Source organism: Lichenostomus cassidix, chromosome 2 (genome assembly GCF_008360975.1).
Source record: "Lichenostomus cassidix isolate B80296 chromosome 2, HeHo_3.0, whole genome shotgun sequence".
Classification (NCBI taxonomy): Eukaryota; Metazoa; Chordata; class Aves; order Passeriformes; family Meliphagidae; genus Lichenostomus; species Lichenostomus cassidix.
In genome coordinates, this window is record NC_139482.1 from 142,061,642 (window position 1) to 142,075,624 (window position 13,983).

Genomic DNA, 13,983 nt, shown 5'->3' on the forward strand with positions numbered 1-13,983 from the left:
CCCTTTAGGCTCTGCATCAGATCCTCACATGCTATGAAACAATCTCAGGACTAAATTCTTCTGAGTGATAATTTGGTGTTGCTCTTGGTCGAAAGGATGGGAGTTTATCTTTTGGGGATCATGTAGCATCAGCCAGTGAATGCAAGGGTCAGGACATCAGGAATTTTACCAGTGCGTTCTTCCACTTTGGGCATATCCTCCGACACTGACATGCATTAAAAACCCCCAAAACTCTGATGAATGCTCTTAACCATCACTCAGTGGAAATACTTCTGGGGTAGAGAAATGAGAACACTAGCCCCTGCCTCATCACTGGTGTCAGGATGGCAGCTCAGAGGCATGATCTGTGCTTCCCCGTGGGTGGTCTCAGCTCTACATATTCAAATTGAGCACCCAGGCATGTCACCTCACTGCAGCACGGGGCTGAGAGAGGCACAGGGGCTTTCCAGCCCTGCAGGCCATTATTAGTAAGAGGGTTTGTGTGTGGTGTTTCTTTTGGTTCAAGCTGTGAACTGCCACCGGGCTCTAAAACTGCTGCTGAACCTTGGTAATAGTATTGCAAAAAGTTTCCGAGAAGCATAATGACTTCCCTAAATACGTAGATATATTTTATGTCTAAAGATGCTTAGGTGTGCATTTGTGCTGAAAGTTTGCTGACCCCTCTAGAGGGGATTTGTACTCTTGCCACTATTTGAGAAGCTCAGGCAGGTAGTGGATTAAGGATAAGGAGGTGGTTCTTGGGGTTTTGCTTCTCTCTGTCAGTTTGTGATGGTGGATTTTGGAGCATGTTTGTGGGTTTGGTAAGTAGGTAGAACAATTTAGAGCAATGTGAGTGACATGTATAGTAACTTCAAGATTGTGCCAGCTTAGCAACTAGATCAGGGATTACAGATCCCAGGGCACCTGAAGTCCAAATAGGTTTTTAAATCACACAGGTCATTTTAAAAGAGATAATTAAGTTTCTGAGCTTCTCAGTAGTGCCTACAAATGTTCCTGCAAATGGCTCATGAAACACTTGCAGTCTATAACTTCTGCCAGAGGATAATGTGCTATTAGGTGGAAATTAGCTGCCCATGTGGCATTTGCTGTCTTGAAGTCTCAGGGTGTTTTACTGAGATGTGTTAATACAGCTGTACTGAAGGTACTACTCATCTGCACGCTCTGATAACCATCCTCATGTGAAATTAATCCCTGTGGAGCTGGTTGAGATGTTGCTGCTCCTAGTTCCCAACCTGCCCAGTTGCCAAAAGCTGCTACCCACAGAGGCAGGGCTAAGGATGAGCTATGTGTGCATCTGCACCTTATCCTTGCTCTGTATGAGCACCAAATCATCTTTGCTTACTGGGAGAACTGGAGCACAGGGTGGGAAGCTGAAATGTGGCATATCTATTGTGCCTCTCTGTACTGGAGGGGTGGAGGATTAGGGGGTGGAAGTGCACTGAGGAGGAGGCAGTGACATGTCAGGTGCTGAAGTTAGGCTTTGACAGCAGTTCTGCCCTCTGGAAGTGTTTGTTTTTTCACCTGTGACTGGTTGGCAAGGTGGGAGTCATCTCATGCCCCCCCCCCTGCCCCAGCATAGGTCAGCAGTGCAGCTTTTGGTTCATGCTGCAGACAGGGCAGATCTAGTCACCATTGTTCACGGGGTTTAAGGTGTGTTGGATCTGATGAATGAGACAAATTACACCTTTGTCTTCCTTGGCTGTGTGCAGATTCTTCACCAACTGCAAAAACACCTTATGCCGACTTGTTCGGATGCAACTGCCAGCACTGTAAACACCTTTCTTTGATGAGATGTGGCATGCCCCAGCCAGCTCACCTGCACTAGATACGATACTTCAGATGGCTTTAGGGTGGATGAGATGAATCCTACACCTGCTGTAGCAATGCTTGTGCCCCAGGTTGTGGTGGGCTGTCTGGGGGAACAGGGGCTGTTAAAACAGGTTTAGTGAGCCCTTCTTGCAGCAAAACCTATTTTCCATCCATTTCTGAAGAAGATGGTGGTCAAATCAAGGCCAGCTTGGAGAAGGGAAAACTCCTATAGGTCATTTACAATTTGGCAGTGGCTGGGTCACCCACAGTCTGTGCCCCCACTGCAGCTGTGACCTGTGGATGTGATGGGGAGGCAAAGGTAGGACTTCAGGGCATGGCACAAGAACAGTGTGGGTTCTTTTCAGGAATACTGTTGTTTGAGGCAGTATGGGGACAGTAAATACTGTCCTTTCTCCCAAAGATTTAATTAGTTTTATGCAAAGGTTGCTTTCTGTTCTGGCTCCAGGATTTCAAAATTTTAACACTTGCCTTTAGGAGGTCCACAGGCCATGTGAGCATGGAGAGCATGGGCTGATGGGCACTTGGTGAGCATTCTTGTGCTGGTGCACGTGGATGGTTGTGCCACTGAGCTCTGACTGGGTCTCTTTCCAAGTCCCAGGACCTCTCGCTTTTAGATGATCCCTGTTGCAGGTGTACAGGGCTGGCTCTGCCATCTGCACTGGTTATGGTGGCAGCAGATTTCCTCCCTGCAAGAGGGGTTCTCCCTGGCTGCTGAAAGCTTGAGCAGAGAGCTGCTGCAGCCAGTGCTTCTATTGCAGCAGATCTGTAGATGTACTATGAACAAGGAGGAGGGGAAGCACCTGGAGACGCATCTGCATTGGACCATGTCACACAGCTGTCCTAAGTGGGCAGCAAGCCCAGTCAATAGGTCTGTACAGTGCCACTGTCCTGCTCATATGCCCTTGCCAGCCTGGCTGCTGGTCCCAGCAGTGTCAGCCTGCAAGAGACTGGTGCTTGTTTCGTTGTGTCTTAAAGCTTTGATTGCTGCCAGATCACTTCCCCAAGCATCCCCCAACTTCGTTTTTCTCTTTGCATTTGGCATTGCAGCCTGAAAACGCTCAAGCTAAAGCCTGTGCCCCAATGGCTGCTCATCTGCAAGTGCAGAGCCAGCTCGCAGCAGCTGCTAAAATAGCAGAACTGAAGTGGGGAATGAAAAGTGAGATGGTGATTAAGACCCAATTTCCTGTCGTGGCCCCACAGTGTTCCTGCCGGCAGTGGAGACATTGGCAGCAGTGGTGTGAAATGTCTCAGCCTCCTGCCTTGGGCTGACTGAATCACTCACACTGCCCTGTGCTGCTCACTTGTCTCAGTGCTTTGTAGATGTTGGTTAGGCTGGGCTCAGAGGGATGAGGAGGATCCTTTTTAGGAAGGGGGGGAGGATAGGGAGTCCATACATCCATACAGGCTGGTCCTGGCTGAGTAGGGATTGGAAGCAGCCGTGGTGAGACCCAGGCCAGCCCTGAGGCAGGCTGATGTTAGTTGCTTTGTGTTACCTAGAAGACATGAAAGAGTGCCCAGGATTTGGGAACTTGGGTAACACTGGTTCTCTGTTTCTTTTCTCCTATCTCTGCCAAAAATTTTCTGCCATTTAGGAGTGGGAGAGAAGGAAGATGCAAGAAAGAGAAATTGCTGCTGAAGGGATAGTGAAGCTCCATAGCTGATGCTGTTTGTTCCAAGGGCACATGGCTTGTTCACCTGCCCTACAATTTGGCCCCTCATGTACCTAAATGTTGTAAGAAAGAAAATGCATTAGAATTAGTTTATCTCTTTGGACTTCTTGCACTGGAAGTTCTTTCAAGAGAAAACATGAAACATGGAGTGCAAAGATCATGATCATGCTGAGCTGATGGCTTTTCCTCTGAGGACACCGTTCCATTTGCACTCACTAACATGCGGTATGTGTATGAGTATCAAAGGCAGCCTCTGGTTTCTTTCTCACCCTGGAAGTGCAAATCACTGCTCTCCTGTCTGTGCTCCAACAGCACCTAGGTCTGTGTTGTGGAGGTTAGAATCTGATGTGTTTCAGCAGTCCAAACCATATCACTATAAACTGTTTGTTCCTGTTCGGAGCAATAATGTGCAACACAGACATGGGACTTTCTTATACCTCTTCATCCTTTGAATAAAGCCAGTTGCAAAACCCACTGCAAAGACACCATTGATTACCCCATTTATTTCTGTGTTTGAAAGAGCAGCTTTCATCACTCCCCTCTTAAACCCACCAGAATCTCTCACTAACTTTTGCTCTGCAAAGATGAGTGGCCACTTCATTGGGCAGCATGACAGACCACTGCTTGAAACTCTCTTGGCTTTTGCTCTTTCTGGCTTCTCTTGGGGTTACCTGTGTCTCCTTCAAGGCTGCCCCTTCCCCTGCATTAACACAGCACCCAGCACCACTGGCATGCCTGGGAAGGCTTTTGTCATACAGGGGTCACATAAGTGCCCTGCTCAAATCTGATCTTTCTGAAGGAACTCTAAATAGAAATGTAGATGTGTTTTTCACAGAGGAGGTAGTCAGCACATGGGAGAGACTCTCACAGACGGTGCTGGTTTTGAGGAAGATGTGCTGTTTCACAGCAGCCAAGGTAATTGCCCTGAGTTGGTATCTTCTACTCCCATTACTTTCCTCCAAACCAGGAGTGCTCCTCTGCTGGTGTGCAGCCTGGGGTATGCATGGCTGACGTGCAAAGGCAAAGAAAGGATCAGGGGGGACTCGATTCTGAGCCTTGCAGAGCATCACACATAATCTTTCCTGTGTGAGGAGTGGCAGCTTTCTTGCAGAGAAGTGACTTCCTGCACTCACGAAGAGACTCATGTAACATCCTCTACCATGGGGGAGAGGGGTATTTTTTACTCTTTTGGTGTCTTTCATACCAGAGGAGTTCAAAGCGCTTTTAAGACTATTTTCGTAGTCCTGAGGAAGGGATGAGCAGTAGGTTTTGCATGAAATGTCCTTCCAGGAGAACAGCACCCACCTGCAGCAGGTGCAGTGCTGGGAGCCAGAACTTTTCCCATGCACTGATTTCTGCTGGCTGGCAAAGCAACACCACAGCGTGGTGTCATTTCAGGAGTCTGGGGGAAGAGCTACCCAGAATTGTTTTGAGTATTTTAGGAGCTATTTTGAAGGAGAGTGGATTAAAGGAGAGGAAATAGTGCAGACATGGAAGGTAAACAGCTGCATTTTGAGCAGGCAGGCCAGGTACAGCTTTGAGGTGATAGCAGGGAACAGACTGCAGATGAATTTCTTTGCATTGTGCCATTATACAGGTATAAAACACTTCTCTCTTCTACAGAGAGATCTTTCATATCAATATAAGGAGGAAATTGCTTCACTGAAAAAAACAGCATAGCCTTGTTTTGGTGGCACCTGGCATGCTCTCTTGTCCTGGTTCCCCAGCACAGCAAGGCTATAGAAAACATGAAGAATATGGAAAAACTTTCTCCAAGGATCCAAGCCAGAAGTGTGTTCTTCTGGGATTATCCAAGTGCCTTTAAGTAAACTCTTGCAACTGGGAATGGCGGTTCTGTTGGCATCTGTGAGTCATGGAACAGAAAGGCAGCAGGTTGTGTCACCGTCCTGACTTCCCGGTGGTGGTCATAGGGCAGGGAGGACATGGCAGAAGTAGAAGATTTGGTGGAAGAGGAGGTATCTCCCATAGTGAAGAGGCTTGAGAGGTTGGATGGGGTGATCCCATGTCAGTCTGTGGAAGAGGGCAGGTGTGGGCAGCTTGCCAGCGTGTTCTGATGTCACTGAGGATGGCGTGCAAATGGCATCTCCTCATCCTGGGGTGTTTTTCTAGAGCTCTATGGCCATCCACTAGCCTGTCTTGGACCCCAGGGGCTGTGGGTCACACTTTGATGTGCCCTTGCTTTGCCAGCTTGGCTTGCTTGCCAAGTCCATGTTCCTTGTGGCAAGTGTCAGCAGCAGAGCCAAAGGATGACCAGAGTGTGTTGGACTCTGTTTGCAAAACCTGCAAGGAGATGGAGAAGGTTGTTTTTGTCTGGGGCAGGGCAGGAGGAAAGAGGCATAAGGAGTGATGCCGTGTGGATTTGTTTCATTCCCTCGAGGAAAAGAAAGCATCTCTGTGACAACTTGATGATCTTGGAGGTCTTTTTCAACCTTAGTGATTCTGTGAGAGGAGTGCAGCAGGGAAGTAAAAACCGAGATAAAGAAGAGATAAAAAACTGAGATAGAGAGAGAGATAAAAACTGGCTCGCCCCTTAGCAACCTTCTCTTGCATCTCTCACTGGCTCTCTTTACCACCAGCAGTAGGAAATAAAAAGGCAGCAAAAAAAAAAGCCGCGAGATGGGTTTTGAATGGATGCCAAGGTTGATTTAATTAGATGTATTGAATTCGTTAATTTCTGAACGACGTGGCTGTCACGCGGCACAAGTGACGAGCTGCGAGCGGCAATGGCAGCACGGCGCTGACCTGCCAAAAGGCTCAGCAAAGCAGAAGGATTGACCTACTTCCCTCGGCTCCATGGAGAGCACAGGCGAGTGCCCTCCGCTTGTTGTTGCCATGCTCCCTGGAGGGCTGCACATCCCTCTGTGCAGGGAGAGCTCGCAGGGCTAGGGGCTGCTGGGCAGCCCAGCATCAGCCATCATCTCCAGCATGAGCCCGGGGCTGGGTGAGTGTCCGCGTGCCCTTGGGAGGCAGCTTGCTCAAAGCAAGGGCTTCAGCTTTGTGTGCTGACTTTTGTCTTCTGGCTGACACTGATTTTCTGCCTCTCCCACCTATTGCACCCTTGAAAAAATACCAGTGTTCTCTGATACTGGATCTAAATGCTGTTGCAGCTGATAAGGGTGATAAAATCACCCATGCACACTGCCATGGCAACCTACAGCAATTGCTCTTCACTCTTGATGTGTGTCTGCTCATTGGTGTGAGTGCAGATGTGTGGGTTTGGTTGAGACTTGGCCTGGGAATCACCCGAACCTGGAAGATTTGTTTTCCATTATGAGCTCTGACATGGATGTGGAGGCACTGAGCAGCTCCTTCTCTTGCCGGCCACCCTCAGCATGGAGCAGAGCACACTTCCCCTTCTACCTTGCTGTGAGCCCTGGCAGTGCAAATTGCATCTCGAAAGATTTTTTAGTGCTGGGGAAGAGGCTTCCAAGAAAATTTGTTTGCAAATGAATTCCATAATGGTTTTTGAGTGGAACTGCTGGCTATCTGCTCCCAGGTCTGCCATTATGTGATTCATGCGTAAATCCTGGGTCCTTCCTGCTGTGACCACAGGATCCCTTTGAGAGCAGAGTGGTGCCTCCTGGACAGGTAACATTGCAGCTTGAGAAGTCCCAACAGTGGAGTGGCCTTCTGATGTTCTGCCCCTGGTACCAGCCATGAGCTAAACTCCACCCATTTGTTTGATGGTCATCTCCATCACTCATTAGTGTAGATGCAAAAATATGTCCTGTCACATTGTCTCTGTCAAGTGGTGAACAGAGAAAGTGGATTTCCTAAGCTTCCAGCCTAGAAGTGGTGCTCTTGTGATAGGGAATGTTTGCCAAGACCTTTAGAGCTAGAAGACACCAAGAGAGATGTTTGTGAAGTGCACAAGTAGAGAAGTGCTGTATGAAACCATGGTCTGGGTTGTGCCGAATATGTGACTGAATGAGATGCTGACATGTAAGGGAAGCTTAGAGATGCCATCAGCCTCCTCTGATTATTGTCAGCATTAACCCCAGACTGGTAGCACCAGGCTAGGTGGTCACCAAGTGTGGTGGGGAACTTGCTATTTCAGTGGGGAAATGAGACAAAGCAGCATTGGGGAAGTTGTCTGAGGTCATGCTAAGAAGATAACAGTGATATTGTTTCCCACCACCTGAACTCAGGCCTTTTCCTCTTCTTCCCTCCAGTATGGTGTCCTCTCCTAGCCCTACAGCATCCCTCAGCGGGAGGAGAGAAGGGTTGCTTGAATCAACAGATGACAGATGAAAGAAGAAATATTATTTAATTGGGCAGTGTCAAGAAATTATATGGGAAGAAGAAAGAGGACAGAGGGAAGGAATTTCACTATCTTCTTCTGCAGAGAAGAAATCTCTTTGTAACATTGAGGCTGCTTTCAGGGTTCATGGTTCAGCTCTCAGGTTGGTTGGTGATAGTTAGGATGTTTTCGTTTTGACTTCATCTGTTGACAAGGCAGTAAGAGCTGTGTGAGTACGTGTATCTATCTCTCCATCACATATGACTAATTGTATTGGGGCAGCCGTGAGCACAATAATACTTGTTTTCCTGCAGAACAGCTCCATTACAGACTGCCTGGTAGCTGAGCCCCAGCAAATGTTTTTGCAGTTTTGCTGATTGTGCAGCCCAGATAACCTGTGAGAGAGCAAACATGGAAAGTGTTGAATATTCAGCTCAAAAACCAGAAAGCAGACTTGTTTCGCCGCTTGTCTTAACCAAGGTTTTAACTGCGTGTTGTCAGTGCTTTTCAGGAAACTCATCTCGTCTGGGACACGTCATCTGGCAGCAAAGTGCTCCCATTTAGGGACAGCCACCAGGAGTTCTGCAAGGGCCAGGGCTCATGGCTAGGCACTGTTGTCTTTGCAGCTTAGTTTTGTGTTTTACTTTCCTCATCTCCGTGGAGAGCAAAACTCAATTGGTGCAACACAGATGCGTTTTTAAACAAGGTTTCTCTTAGTCTTACACTCAAAAAACTCTCTCCAAAAAAACCAGAGCACAGCAGAAGCTGGTAAGTACTTTCTCTAGATGTTTGCTGCTGTTGATCCTGTTTCTGCAGGAACCCAGGAATTTTGGTGCAACATAAGGGCTGAATTTAAACTTCTTGGCCTTAAACTGGTTATCCCCTGCTCCTCAGGGTAACAGCTGTATTTATGCATGAAAGCCACACTTGCATTCCTGAAGAAGTGTGTCGGCACAGATGAGCCTTTGACCTCAATATATCAGCTCAGTGGTCAACAACCTTATGCAGAAAGAGCTCTGGTGTACGTGTGCAACTCTTCCACTTGGTGTGTTTAATCTATGTATGGATTACAACAGAAAGCTCTCTACAAGAGGCTATGCAGGTTTAAAGCTGCCCTTGCCTTTGATGAAATCATTTCTTGCTCCTCAAGGAGGTTTGTGGTATCTGGAAGCTGCATTCATAGAGTGCAGGTGGGCAGTCTGTCCAACACAGGGAGGTAACGGAGATCTTTGCAGCTCTTTCTCTGTCCCTTTTCCCTAGGAGGGAGGCCAGTTTTCCTGCCTATAGCAAGACACCCCTTCTGATTTACGAATGCAAAGCTACTTTTATCATGATGCCATCCCAGGGCCATAGTTTCTGTTTGGGTGATAGAGGAATTAGTCAGTAGGAGAAGGGTGATGCACCAGGAGATAGTCAATCAGTGCAGACCTTCTGAGGGCAGTGACTTCTCACAGCAAATTCACCAAAGGTCCATTTCAGTCTACTTCTTCTCTCCTTGCTATATTGGCTTTGTTGTTAGAGGACAGGAGTTACCTAAGGAGCTATGGGCAACTGAACAAAGGATCTGAGCTTGGGATGTGAGCTTGGCAGCTGTGGACACCAAGGAGGAGACTGCTCTCCTGAAAGTGTGAGAAATCTCTGGACTCTGGCAGAAGATGCATGGCACTATGACTCTGATCTGCCCAGGGTGAGTGCTCTGCAGATGCCCCTTGCAGGGGGTAATCCATATGTTTGCAGCTCTTAAAAATAAGCATGTTGCCCAGTGTCCCCTGTCAGCACTGAGCGTGGTTCCCCTCGCTCCTGTTGGATGCCCTGTGGTGGGAAGAGCAGGCGTGCTGGCTGCCAGTTCAGGTCTAAAAATGATGTCTGTGCAAAGTCCGTCCTTGTCTGGACTCCAAGGGGCTGCTGTGCACAAGGCCTTCACACAGTTTCCTTAACAGGCTCCTTTTCACTTTTTCCAGGGACTTGCACTGTGCTTCATTTCAGAGTGATCCAGTGAATTAACATATTGTTGCTGCTGCCTGGGTAATTGCATGCCCGGGGTCTGCTGTGCTCCAGCACAGTCTTCCAGGCTTCCCAGACAGAAAGCATCCTTCTCCTCTGGCAAACAAGGTTGCAAAGTATTGCCCTGAGGCTTAGCTCAAAGGATGGAGGAATGGGAGGGTGGAAAGAGGAGAGGGAGGCTGTTTCTGAAGGTTTATCTGGCTTCAACAGCTTACCTATCAACAAGGAGGTGGAGGTGGGATTTTTTAATCTTTATTTCTGTACAAAGGTACTAATTTTGACTGAAGCTGTGGTTTCTCTTGCTGATTTATGCAGACATTGATATGGGTGCAGTTACAGAAATACAGTCTAATGCAAGTCACTATGAGGACTCAGAACAGCTAGAAATGAGCTGTCCTCGGTCACACAGGAATTTCAGCAGAAGTTGAAACTGAGCGGTCTGATACCCTCTTTTGTACTGAAAATAAAACTCTTTGAATAGGTAGGTGTAAAAATGCTTGCTGGTCTCACTTCCAAGTACAAAAAAACCCACATGTGGATAAACCCTTAGAGCCTCTAAGGTCCTGTGAGACAGGACCACATCTCAAAACACATTGGTGAGCATATTATCAAAGCTGGGCAGGTTTCTTAATGTGGCTGCAAGTTTGCATTTTTGAAAGATGGCATTTGGTCAGGACTGACTTCTGGTGGGGAGCTGACAAAGGCAATGGTCTCCAAAAAGAAGTGTGGTTATGTACCACACAAGGAGGGCAGCTTTACCTCGTAGCATGGCTTGGCTGGCAATTAGAGTCATGAAGAGGACAGGGAGCATCAAGACTCAGGAATAGTGGGGAGGAGGTTGATTTATGGCTCTGTCACTGGCTTTCTTGGTGACCTAGGGTGAGAAGATGACCCTCTCCTTTTCCACCTCCTCCTCTTCTGCCTACCCAGCACATGTAACAGTCTCCTTGTAGTTTGTATGGGTCCTTCTGAGAAGCTGGAGCTCAGTAGTGCTGTCAGCAAGGTCCCTTTTCATCTTCTCAGTTGTGAACATTTCCTGTCTCTTAACAACATAAGCTATTTTGACTGAAAGCAAGACAGTGCTCCAACACTCTCTGACACAAGGGATGCAGAGGAGCGTATGGCCAGGTTGACAGTGTAGCTGGGTCATCCTGCACCAGAGCTTTACAGTTTGTGGGGCAGAGGGAAGGCTTCTTGAGGCATCTCCATCCTGTGGAATAGAGGCTGCAGCCTTGGGCAGTATAGAGAACCTTTGTGGTTGGCCTATACCTGGGACTTAGGGAATCCTGCTTGTTCTGTAACTCTGTGTGTGTATTTATGCACAAGCGCAGGGGAGAAGGATGGTCTGGTGTGTGCTGCAGGTGGGACATGGACAAAGGTTCCTTGGCCACTGGTGCCCAAACTGACATGAACGGTTGCATGTGGTTCACTGTGGCACTGCATGCAGGAGTGGGATTTGTCATGTCCTGAGGGGAACATAAGGCACAGTGCCCAGGGGTGCCTTCTGGGCCTTCATGTTCGTGGGATGTGGTTGTTTCTCCAACTCTTTCACTTGGGAGTGATTCCCACCCTTTCCTCCAAAGCCTTTGCACTGGTGGCAGTTAGAAGATGACTTGTAGGGTAATACAGGCTAAAGGGTTCTTGGGTGGGTCAGCTGTGAAATCAGACCAGGTTACTCATTACTTCATTAGGTCAAGCCCTGCTTTAGGTGAACCCAGCTCCGTGTTTCCAGTCACCTCCCTGCAGGTGCTGGATCCTTTAAAGCCATCTCTTGCTGTGGCTGAGCAAGCCCAGTGCCCACAGCCTCTTCAGGCAAATCCACCACTCCCTGGCTATCCTGGTGCTCCTCCACTACTCTTGCTCTAGTCTGTCAGTGTGTTTCTTGTACATATTCCTTGTACCAAAACTAGATGCAATGTCTAAATGGGGTCTAATGAGTTCTGAGATCTCCTGGCTGTGCTCCTGCAGCCCAGTATGCTGTTGGTCTTCGCTGCAGTTTCTTTCCTAAGGCTGTCCCTGCCAGCCCTCAAGGAGTGGCAGAGCTGCTGGGACATGGGGCTGTGCCTACATGATCGCTTCAACAGGACCCCTGTAACTTTGCTTGGAAAGCCTGAATGTTCCTCAGCAATCAGGAGGGGAGAGGAGCATGGAGGAGCACTGGGATGGCAAAGACCTCTTCTCCCTGCTGATGATGTGGGCTCCCTCAGGGAGAGGGACAGAGCCCAGACACATGGGCAGTGACCTGAGTTCTGCAGGAAAAAACAAAGAGGTGTAGTGTTATAACTACCACTGTCTCACTCATCTGGAAACCAAGATTTTACTCGCTGCGGTGCTTCCTGTGGGGCTGTGACTGTTGATGGCCACGGATAGCTAAGGTCCTGCAGTAGCAGGGCTGTGGGACACAGCTTACTGTGCTCACTGCTGGGCCTGAACCACAACCTCTGAGAGCCATGTGCAGAGGAATAGTATGTATCCATGTATGCATACCATACTGAAACAAAATGCTGCCATTCCATGCTGTGCTGCCCAGTTGATGTGTGAGTTTCAAAGCAGCAACCTATATTTTTTAAGATCCAAGAGCCTTGGGAAAAGATCCATTTTTTATGCTGTACTAATTTAATAAATGCCTTTTTTTTTAGTGTAGGAAGGTAGCAATAAAAGACGAAAAGGAGAAAGAAAAGACAGAAAGACCTTTACAATCATTTTGAAGGTTTTCTGCTTTTCCGTTCATGTTCTTTTCAGGAAAGGAAACTGGTTATATATGGCATAGGAATGAAACCACATATCACAAGCCACTGTCAAGTTCATTGTCCTAGGTTGCAATATAGATGTAGTTAAGTATTCTATTACCACCAGCTGTGGGCCGTTAGCTGCTATCACCTGCTAATGACCCACCCCCGCATGACAGGCAATGGGCCATCAGGGACCCACCGTGTGACTTATGGATTTATCCCATTGTGGGATGCTCTGCCCAGGAGGGAGGAACCAGGTGTTCCCACCTGGATATAACCTGGCCTTGGAACTGCCTGAGCTGGCCCTGTCTACTGGGTTCCCAGAGGACGAGAGCTACCACTGGATCTTCAGCTGGAGACTAGACCTTCACAGGATCACCGCTTCAACTGGACTACTTCAGTTGGACTGCTACCACCACCCTAACAGGGTGTTAGGTTGTATCTGACTTTGTCAGTGCTTTTTCCTTGTATTATTTCACTTATTTTTAATTTCAGTCTTGACTTGTGATCTCCCACTGGTTTGTTTTCAAACCAATACATTCATGAAGTGACCACATTGAAAAAGTAGTGAAAAATGTGTTCTTACTAGTGCCTTCCTAGCCCATAGGGATCCTGGCTGCGGCTTGTGATTGTAGTAGGGTGAAGATTTGCATTTTCAAGTTGGTGGTTTTCCTTTTTACTCCTCCACTTCCTACAAGCTAATTTGGTGCTGTGTTAATTGTGAATCGGGAATGCAAATCAACTCACCTGCTTGTTTTTTCTTTCATTTTCAGATTTTCTAACTATGGAAGCTCTCCTGCATTATGTGCTGCTGCCCCTGGGATGGGATGCAGAGCAAGGAGTGAAGAAGAGCTGCAATGTGCCACTGCAAGCTGCTTTTGTGAGGAGAGGGGCTTTCTGGCATGTCGTACAGTGCCGAAAGACATTTTACTCTTGCCAGCAAAACTCCTTATCCTTCTTGGTGTTTCTTTTTTTCCAGGACAGATGATATTTCCTGTTAGAGATGCTTTGTATGCAAATCAAGGTGGTACAAAAAGAAAAAAAGTCCTGAAAGCAATCACACCAATAAACTCAGCCACTGGGGAATTCCTGCTTATCATTTATCTTTTCTTTTTTCAGTTCTGTACAAGATACTTCTTTGGCTGCTCTTTCTTACAGTCTTTAATGTTTGTCCTTCCAGACTTCTTGCTAATGAACTACAGCGCTTGCATTTTGTAAGGCTCCGTGTCAGTCTGCACAAACAAAAGGCAGTAAGTGCTGTTAACTGGGGTTAACAGTCCCTGTGTTTCAGCTTGATCTTGCATTGATCTAGTGCTTTCTGAAGTTCAAGCTAGACGTGAGCCTCACACTACAGATAGCCATGTGCCTGTAGTGATGGTCTACCTGGAAAGGTGATCCCCGAAACTACAGGGAAGAAAAAAAAGGAGAGATGAAAAGCAAAAAGGAGCCAGCAAAAAATTTACCTGGTAACTTAAACAGGAGCAGG

At 47.6% G+C, this 13,983-nt stretch overlaps 1 long non-coding RNA gene across 1 annotated transcript in view; it reads left to right on the forward strand.

The window, feature by feature from the left end:
* The window catches only part of LOC146442419 (uncharacterized), a 125,116-nt gene extending 111,533 nt beyond the window's left edge, over positions 1-13,583 (forward strand). The window contains exon 6 of the long non-coding RNA XR_014850257.1: positions 13,271-13,583. This is a non-coding gene — a long non-coding RNA (uncharacterized LOC146442419). The remainder of the gene's footprint in view (positions 1-13,270) is intronic.
* The last annotated feature ends 400 nt before the right edge of the window (positions 13,584-13,983 follow it).